At 43.1% G+C, this 10,693-nt stretch overlaps 1 long non-coding RNA gene across 1 annotated transcript; it reads left to right on the top strand.

The window, feature by feature from the left end:
• LOC121806662 lies at positions 1–1,429 on the top strand. The gene is made up of 2 exons (XR_006051695.1): positions 1–760; positions 1,117–1,429. It is a non-coding gene; the product is annotated as an uncharacterized LOC121806662 (long non-coding RNA).
• The last annotated feature ends 9,264 nt before the right edge of the window (positions 1,430–10,693 follow it).

The following is a 10,693-nucleotide window of genomic DNA, read 5'->3' as shown; positions in this document are numbered from 1 at the left end:
TTAGAATGCATGCACTCTAATTAATATCCTTTAAATTCTCTTTCTCGATTTTCGTGCATGTTCGATTATTCGGTGGCCGCCCAAGGCGTCGCGTGCGACGCCGGTCGGCCGCTTACGCTCGCTCTTTCCTTCGTTGACTCCTCGTATCTTCCCTAACGTCGAAAATAATTTCTAAAAAAATTATTTACGCGCATACTTTAATTATCGCAATCATTTATCGTTGAAGAGGTATAATTTCATACTTAGGATAAAATTATTCATTCTTTAAAACGTTCCGGAAATCATTACATAATTCGCCACGATTAATTATCGGCCCATCGATTAATTAATTTGGCCCTCACCTTTATACTTCCAATTAAAATAAAAAGGCCCAAAAAAAACAAGGCCCAAATTTTTTTTTCTCTATCCCCTCCACATCTCTCTTCCTCTCTATTCATCTCTCTCTCTCTTCGACGGAAACTGCCCAAATTCTCCCCCAAGGTTGGGTCGCCGCCTCCGCGAATCGTCTCCCTCGTCGACCCCCACGCCGACGATCACTGCTCGCCGGGAGAAACGTCGTCTTCCGCCGCTGCCGCTGGAGTCGTCGGAAAAAGCTGTTGTCCGCCGCTGCTACTGCTGCCACGGGGAGGGAAGCCGCTGTCGTCGCACCGTCGGAGAGGCGCCAGTCGTCGCTGCTGCCGCCGGACAGCACGACTGCTTTCGTCGGCACCCCGAACCTCTCCGATCAGCCCCGCACTCCACCCGAACAGCCCGATTACAAGTTCGTTTATTCAAGTTTTGTTCTTTCTAGTGTTTTTGAGTTAAAACATTAAAGGGGGGTGTCTGCTTGGTGCTTGATTGATGTTACTGTTCGAATTATGTGATCATTCTATAGTTGAGTACATGCTATGCCATTCATGAAGAAAATAAAGAATTTGAATGGGAAAAGAATTATACCTTCTGATAGGTGAATTCTTGAAAGGGTTGAATACGAACCCCAAATTCTTGCTCACCTCTAGCTCCCTCTCTCGGCCCTCTCTCTCACAATCTCATTCTCCTCTTTTTTTTTTTGAAGTGTAAGGTGAGAAGAGAAGTGAAAGGGTGGATGTTTAAAAAGGGGTGTCTTTTGGTTTGTAGGATAAATGGTGGAAGATGGAGAGTGGAGAAGTTGAAAGTTGGGAAGTCTCCACTTGAATGAAACCGCCGATCGTGGAGAGGAGAAGAAGGAGAAGGGTTCTTGGGCTTGCTCCCTTTTTTTGGAAAAGAATGGACTCCCACTTTAATTAGATTGGTTTGGGCTCATTTAGTTGAAAGCCCAAGTTTGTAAAATTCTTTATCAATGGGTTGGATTTCTTTAAATAATTAGGGTCCAAACCATTTTGTAGATAGACAATTGGACTCTAATTAAATTTGCAAAGCCCAATATAAATTCATACTTTATATTTTCGTATTTTCCTTCGATAATTAAAATTCACAAAACTTTATTAACTTTCGTTATCTTGTTCTTCGCAAAATTAAAGAACGTCTAACGTCACAACTTATATTTGGTGTTGTTCCAAATATAATTTCTTCGACCGTTCCTCGATTTACGTGTGTCGTCTTCCATAAAAAAAAATATCCATCTCCACGTATTTCATCCTTCTTGCCAAATATAGCAACTTCATCGTCATTCTTTCAACGAGTCCTTCAAACACGTCTCCAAGAAAACTCTATTATTTAACTAACAGAGACGTCGTTACTTCACGACATATTTTAATTAGTACTTAAAAAGTACGAGCGTTACATTAAGGGACGGAGTGTTGCAGGTTCCGTCCCTTAGTTAAGGGATGGAGGAATAAAGTACAGTGGAGCCCTCAAATAGAAGTCAAATAGTAGTTAAGGGACGGTATAGAGACAGCGTAGTGGATGGCCTAAGATAATTATAAAGGCGAGCAAAATACTGAGAAGATAAGAATTCGAATAATCGAACTGAATAAATTCGAAAAATTTACCATGATTGTTCTTTCTAATTTTATGGTTTTAATTTGTTTTTTTTTATTTATAAAAATTGAATTATTAGCATCGGTTCGAACTGCCATTAGTACAAGTCGAAAAATTACTGATAAAAAAAGAACGTAATTTGAATTGCATACATATAATATATTTTTTAAAATTAAAAATAAATAATAATAATAATAATAATAATAATAATAATAATAATAATAATAATAATAATAGTAATAGTACCTCATTCATTCAATTTCAATGCACATTAAGGTCTCAACATGAATACTAAGGCCATCCACAACGCTGTCACTATACCGTCCCTTAAAACACTATTTGCGGGCCCCACTGTACTTTTTTACTTCATCCCTTGACTAAGGGACGAAACCCACAACTCTCCGTCCCTTAACCGTCTCTTAAATTACTATTCATTCAATTTCATTTTTTTTCCACCAAATTCAATTAATAAAAAACACACTTCATTAAAAATAAAATAACATTACAACATAAAATAAAAATACAACTTAAAATTCAAAAAAATAAAAAAAGACATAATTAAAATCCTAAAAAAATAAAAATGACATAATTTAAAATACAATTTTATTGAAAATAAAAAAACTACTCCGCCGGCGAATCATCCCCTGAAGGCGGTGGAGGTGCCCTGAGGCCACTTGGAGGTGGGCATCCAAGTTGTGCCACCATAAACAGGACACCGTTAAGCCAGGCTTCGTATTGGGTGGGCGTGACGGTCATGTACATGGACATAAGGGAGTTCGAGGGTCCCCCCGAGCCCGCCTGGCTTGATTCGGCTCGGCCCCTCCTCCCTCTAGCCGCCTTCGCCGCATTTCTCCCTTGCGGCCGACGGCGCCCACGGGAGGAGCCCCCGGCATCGTCTGTCGGGGTCTCCTCCTCCTAGGGGTGAGCAAAAAAACCGGAAACCGAATATCCGAACCGAACCAAAATGAAATTTTGAAATTCGGTTCGGTTATTTCGGTTTTTCGGTTCGGTTCGGTTTTGAAAATATAAAATTTTGGTTTTTCGGTTCGGTTCGGTTCGGGCGAAGAAAAAAACCGAAAAATTGAATAACCGAATTATATATATATATTCTATATATTTAATATATTATATTATATATAATATATAGTATATTATTTTAATAAATTCTACTATATTATACATATTATATGTATTATTAATTTTATATTATATATAAATATTCTATTAGTATATATAAAATAAAATAAATTACACACATATATATATATATTAATATTATATTTATTTTTTCGGGTTTTTCGGTTTTTTCGGTTTTGTTCGGGTTTTTCGGTTTTTTAAGTTCGGTTTTCTATTTTTCGGTTTCGGTTTTTCGGTTTTTCGGGTTCGGTTCGGTTTGGATTTTGAACTAAATTCGGTTTTTTAGTTTTGGTTCGGTTTTGACAAAAAACCGAACTGAAACCCGAATGCACACCCCTACCTCCTCCTGCGAGGTAAACTCTTGTGGCCCGATGCCCGAACCGCCCTCACCAGACAAGTATTGGCCACTCGCCGTGTGCTTGCCGGTGTCTTCGTAGTAGACCCGCAAAGCCGACCCCAGAATGTCGGCTCCCGTGGCTCCGCTTTGGTACTGAGCCGCTTCATTCTTGTAGATGCCGCAGAATCGTTTGACCTCTCTGTCGACATGGTCAAAGTGAGCGCGGAGCATCTTATATGTGCGGCGGCAGGTCTTTTTCGGCTTAATCTCGTGGTAGGTGATAAGTCGTATTCTAGGCCTTGGTTACTGGTCAGTATGATGTGCATATTTGAACTTTATCTGCAAAACAAGTTGCTTAAGCGTGCAGGTTGAGTGTTCTAGCCAGTAGGCAAAGCTTCAGATACTTCAGGTGAAAAGGGCGTCAGGACGATTACGTACTGACCAGTATACATACAAAAATGGCTCGAGATGGAGAAGAAGGATAGCTGGGACTGATCAACCACAATTAAGGGCAAAGAAGTCATCTCACCACAAGGTTTTACCCTAAAATCAAGGGTAAGCCTCCCTATAAAAGGAAGCCACTTGGAGAGAGAGAAAAACTCATTCATCATCATCACTCTTAGGTAGAAATCTCTCGGTAGTTCAGTTTTTCAGCCCAGTCCAGAGTCTCGTTCCTCGCCACTGCCATGGTCACTTGAAGATCAGGAAGTTCCCAGAGTTCCAGACGTTCTCATCTAGTCAGCAAGATCGTAGTTAGAAGTTCCATCGCCCGGCGTGGCAAAACACTTTTATTTCGTTTTCGTAGTTTAATTGCTTGTTTTTCCTTACGCTGGATCTTTGTTTGCTTTTGAATTTCATTGCCTAAAAGTACTTTGTTTGCAGATCCGAACTTGTTTTATGCTATGAAATTGTTTTCTGTTCAGTTTACCTCGCTGATCTCTTTTCCTTCTGCCTAGTTAGCTTAGATCTAGAGTTTCTGGTCGTTTTGAGTATCGAATCGTGTGTTTCCAGTTAGTAGTTTATTTCTTCGAGTTAGCATAATCTGTTTACTTTTATTTCATAGAGGTTTGTTTCATGCAAGGTGCAGTTATGTGTTTCTTGTCTTCTTCCATGCTGATCAGTAGGCGGGATTTCAGTTTCGATGTTTGATTTTCGATTTGGAATTTTTGATTGTAGATCTGTGTTCGTGAGTTATTAATCTGTGTTTTTATGGTGCTGAATCTGGTTTGTTTTCTGATTTTAGTTTGTGTTTGTTGAAGAAGATGATGTCCATATCCAAGTTTGGGACCACTTTTTCTTTTTAGATGCTTTTTTTTGCTTTTTGTCCTTCACCTTTAGTACACCCTGCAGATCTGTCAGCCTAGTCAGCACAACTACCACTTATTCTCTGCTTTTCTGTTTAGCCTTTTATAGAAACCTAGTACTTTCCGCATATTTTCTGTTACACCGCATCCACCATAATTCCACGTACACCACCACATGTCGACCACCATTCACCCTTCCTAGTCAGTAGGACACCATCTTAATTTCCCGTCTAGGTAGAGACTCAACCCAAGCGTGGTAGCTAACCAAACCTTTCCAAATATCACCGCGGTAGTTTAAACGCACCATCTCTGTGGGATTCGACCCTTATCACCACTATACTGATCAGTAGGAGTGGGTTGAGGAATCTTTGAAACCAGGGTCTAGGCTTAGTTAGGATCTCTATCCTGACCAGTAGGATATATCCTTGCTTGAACGACACCTACGCACCCCTGGTTCTCTTTCAAATGGCGCCGTTGCCGGGGATGGATGGCGTTTTTGAGTTGCTATTGTGTGTGATACTTTGGTGTATATATTGTGTATGATTTTCCTTTTTCTTTTCATTTCAGTTTATGAGCAGTAGCTCGTCTCCTGATCAGTGGAGGCCGAAAATACTCAAGCGAGGAACTATACTCGTAACCACTCGTTCTGGCCTGTCGACCACCTTGTCTGACCTAGGCACGAGTAGTGACGAAGAGAAGTGCACCATAGAGGGACCAATACCAGAAGAGAAACCACTGTTGGAAGGCAACCCAAGGGAAATGGCCAACCAGGGAGATGAAGACCCGGAGATCGGGATGCTGAACGCACATACTGAAGGAGAGCCCCCGCAAGCCATAGTCGTTACTCCAGGGCAAACCGCCTGCGATGTGATGCCTCATGTGATCGCGATCCTGCCTAAATACTGTGGGAAGAGCTATGAAGGGCCGTATGAGTTTCTTCATGAGTTTTGTAAAATTTGTAGGGCGCAGAGGAGACCAGCAGGAGCGACTGAATATGATTATAGGCTGAAGGCTTTGCCATTTGTGCTCAAGGGGGAAGCTAACACCTGGTTCATGCGCCTGCCCCCCAACTCTATTGAGACTTGGGCCGATTTCAAGTCAGCATTCCTGGGCGAGTTTTTTCCGTCATCCAAGACAAGCGCGCTGAAGAGGGAAATAACTAATGTGAAGCAAGAGTATGATGAACCCTTGAGTGATTATTGAGCAAGATACATGGGTCTTTTGGAATCATGTCCCAACCATCGCATGGCGGACATTGAAGTACATCATACTTTCTACGAAGGTATGAACGCGGTAACCAAGGACTTGGCAAATTCATCGTCAGGAGGAAGCTTCACGCAATTACGGGTCAGCGAAGCGAAGAGAGTCCTAAGGAAGCTACTGAATGCAAAGAAAGAGTATGACCATTCAAGGGAAGGATACAACCGAGAGCGGGCTGCTGTTGCCTCGTTTACTGATCAGGAAAATAAGCTGGAGCAGAAAATGGATTTGAAAATGGATGAGCTGAAGAAGTCACTCCTGAGTGCGATCGAGAAGAGCACTTCACCACCTCCCCCAGCTGGGAATTACAAGGGTGCAGAGCAGGGAAATCAACCTAATGACTTCGGGAATATGGAGCAAGTTAATGTTGCGGGGTACTTCAATTCTAGTGGGCATTGGATTCAAGGTAGACAACGGGATGCACCATGGAGGGATCATCCAAACTTCCGATGGGGTGACGGAAGCCAAAATCAGAACCAAGGTCAGAACCAGTATAACCCCCATCCGAACCAAAACCCTAACCGTGGACCAGCAAACCCAGACTACCAGCCCAACTGGTCAGGAAGAAACCAACAATCCCAAAACCAAAACCCACAAAACCAGAACCCGAACCCTGTCTATGTGCCGCCCCACCAGAGAAACTTCCAAAATTTCCAAAATCAGCCGAACCCAGGACCCAACACCATCAGAACCAAAATCAATTCCAAGGCCAGCACCAGAATCAATATCCTCAAGATCAGTACACCCCTCCTGCCCAGTATAACCAATACCCGCCTAATCAAGGCCAGCAAAACTCCCAGAACTATCAACACCAAGGGGCGAGTCATTTCCAAAATTCGAACAGGCCAAGGAGATCCGTTGAGGACATGATGGGTGAAATGCTAGCGTCACAACAGAGCATCAAAGGAGAATTGCAATCCCATAATGAGGTCGTGCAGGGGATGCAAAATGCCCAGAAGGAACATAAGGCGAACATGGATATGATGAATAGGCAGTTAGCTCAACTGGCCAGTTCGGTGGGTGATTTGAAGGGAAATGCGGGGAAACTCCCATCTACAGTCCAAATGCCCGAAAAGGCAAATGTGAGTAAGGTTACGTTGAGGTCAGGAACTACTTATGATGTGCCTCAACCGAAACGACCTAGTGGAGGATCCAATGGAACGAAGATAGGAGGCGATACCATTTCAGCGGAAGAATTAGGGAGACCTATGCCTCGGATGCAGGATCCATTCTTGGATGATGCACCAAGTGTAAGAGGTGAACCCGACATCCTACTGACCAGGAAGGAACCTCCTCAAGAGGAAGAGCCCAGAATGGAGGCCCAGACCCAGGAACTACCCAAGAAAGACTCCAAGAAGGTTGCTGAGGGACCAGTAGAGGAGAAAAAAGGGGAGAAACCATTCCCATTCCGATTTGTTACAAAGAGGAAGAAAGAGAACCCGGTTGACTACTTGTCGATTTTTGGGAAGTTGGATGTCACCATACCATTCCTCCAAGCCATGAAGCTACCCCCTCTCGGAAAATTCATAAAGGACTTCATAGCCGGGAGAGCCCAGAAGGATGGCAAGATTATGGTGGAAGGGATAGCGTCAGCAATAGTGCAAGAGAAGTTACCACCCAAGAGAGCCGACCCAGGTATGTTCACTCTACCCATAAATGTAGGAGATGTGAAGGTCGAACATGCAATGTGTGATTTGGGGGCATCTATAAATGTCATGCCATTGTCTATCTATAACCGGTTGAAAGGAGTGAGGCTGTCAAATACTAGGGTGTTGATCCAACTGGCTGATAGGTCGTGCATAAGTCCTGAGGGAGTTTTAGAAAATGTGTTAGTAAGAGTGCATGATTTTACATACCCTGCTGATTTTTATGTGATCAAAATGAGTGAGCATGAAGCGAGGGAGTCTAGTGGAGTCTTGTTAGGAAGACCTTTTCTGAGAACGGCCAAGACAATAGTGGATATGGCTGAGGGGACTATTTGCATTGATTTTCATGGGGAGAAGTTTACCTTCGATATAAATGATGCCATGAAGAAACCCATCGATTCTGAAAATCTATGCTATGTTGATGTGATTGACCCCATAGTCCAAGATTTTCTTGAGACCGAACTATTGCAGGAGAAACTCCAGGCTTTAGATGTTTATGAATAGGCTGACATAGAAGCTGCTGCATAGTGTGATCTGATCAGTAGCCAATGGTTGACTGATGAAGAAATAGAAGTAGCGATCAAGGAATTCTGTCAGAAATCGGAGTTCATTGGAGCCGCAGGGGCTCAGCTACCAGTCAGTATAGAAGAACCATCAGAGGGAGATTTAGAAAAAGAAGGAGATACTGAGAAAAACCCTATACCCGAAGACACACTTCCACCCCAAGTTGAGCTGAAGAAGTTGCCACCGAATTTGAAGTATGCCTTCCTTGGAGAGGAGAACTCATATCCAGTGATCATCAGTAGCAGTCTTACAAGGGAACAGGAGGCTAGGCTGCTGACTGTGCTGAGTAAGAACAAGAAGGCGATTGGATGGAGTCTTACAGATTTAGTGGGGATAAGCCCCGACGTCTGCATGCACCATATTAGGCTGGAAGAAGGAGCGAAAGCACATAGAGATGCTCAAAGGAAGGTAAACCCGAACATGCGAGAGGAAATATTGAAGGAAATCTTGAATTTGTTGTCGCTAGGAATTATCTATTCAGTGCCGGACAGTGAGTGGGTCAGTCCGATCCACATGGTTCCAAAGAAGTCGGGCATCCAAGTAGTTCAGAATGAGATGAATGAGCTGATCCCAACGAGGCTAGTCACGGGTTGGCGAATGTGCATCGATTACCGTAAGCTGAACAATGCGACCAGGAAGGACCATTTTCCCCTGCCGTTCATCGACCAAATGTTGGAGAGATTAGCTGGGAAGAAGTTTTTCTGCTTTCTAGATGGGTACAGCGGGTATTTCCAAATTTACGTAGATCCTGAGGACCAGGACAAGACCACTTTCACTTGCCCGTTTGAAACCTATGCATATCATCGCATGCCTTTCGACCTATGCAACGCTCCAGGTACGTTTCAACGATTTATGATGAGCATATTTTCCGATTTGATTGAGGATTGCATAGAGGTATTAATGGATGACTTCACGGTTTACGGAGACTCGTTCGACTCTTGCCTTCACCATTTGGATATAGTTTTGGAAAGGTGTCAAGCAAAGAGTTTGGTTTTGAACTTTGAGAAGTGCCATTTTATGGTCACCGAAGGGATAGTTTTAGGACACGTGGTCTCAGAAAGAGGTATCCAAGTGGATCGAGCCAAGGTAGATGTTATATCCAAATTACCATTCCCTACTGATCAGAAGGGAATAAGGGGTTTTCTGGGGCATGCCGGATTTTATCGAAGATTTATCAAGGATTTCTCCAAGATCGCCCAGCCCCTTACCAGATTACTTCAGAATGACGTGGAGTTCATTTTTGATGAGCAATGCAAGGCTGCTTTCAATCTTCTCAAGAAAAAGCTGATATCCGCACCTATCATAAGGGCTCCTGACTGGAATCATCCTTTCGAAGTGATGTGCGACGCCAGCGACTATGCAGTGGAAGTCGTGCTGGGTCAGAGGATCGACAGGAAGAGGTACGTAATTTTTTATGCGTCCAAGACTCTGATTCAAGCCCAGCGGAATTACGATACCACTGAAAAAGAGATGTTGGCAGTAGTGTATTCTTTCGAGAAGTTCCGGCCATATTTGTTGGGATCCAAGGTCATAGTATATACTGACTATGCAGCCATAAAGTATCTGATTGCCAAGAAGGAATCAAAACCACGCCTGATCCGATGGGTACTCTTGTTACTAGAATTTGATTGGGAGGTGGAAGATAAGAGAGGAGTCGAGAACGAGGTGGCAGACCATTTGAGCAGAATAATGCAAGATGGAAACAGCGAAGAAGTGCATGACAAGTTTCCGGAGGAACATTTGTGTGAGGTGATTTTTGCGCCCAGAAAAATTGATTGGGAAGAAGTGTTGAAACTTACTGGTCAGAATGATGCAGCGAAAGGAAAAGAGAAGGTAGGGTATGAACCATGGTATGCGGACCTGGCCAACTACCTAGTGACTGGAGAGCTTCCAGAAGTACCGAGTGTTACCAAAGCACAAAGAATGAAGATCAGGAGTGAAACAAAATACTACTTTTGGGACGACCCCTATCTGTGGAGGGTAGGGTCCGATCAAGTGATAAGGAGGTGCATTCCTGACTGGGAGCAGCGGGATGTTTTAACCCACTGCCATTCGTTAGCATGTGGAGGGCACTTCGGGTCCAAGAAGACGGCAAGGAAGATTCTGGATAGCGGCTTTTATTGGCCAACCCTCAACAAAGATGCGTACGAGTTCTGCAGAAGTTGTGAGCGTTGCCAACTGACCGGTGGAATATCTGCCCGGGATGAAATGCCGCAGGTACTAGGGCTGGCAATTTTCGACACGACACGATAATCTGACACGAATTCGCACGAAATTATTGGGTTGGGGTCAAGTCTTATTGGATCCGTGTCCTTATCGGGTTGACCCATTAAGAACCCGATAATTTCAGGTTGGGTTCGGGTCGGATGCGGGTCGGATACGGGTAACCCATTAAGAAATAATATTATTATTTTTATTATTATTTAAAAATATATATATTACTTTAATTTTTTAATTTCTTATAAATTAGATTTAAATAGTATAAA

Source organism: Salvia splendens, chromosome 6, assembly GCF_004379255.2.
Source record: "Salvia splendens isolate huo1 chromosome 6, SspV2, whole genome shotgun sequence".
NCBI lineage: Eukaryota > Viridiplantae > Streptophyta > Magnoliopsida > Lamiales > Lamiaceae > Salvia > Salvia splendens.
This window is presented reverse-complemented; position numbering and strand designations above follow the sequence as displayed.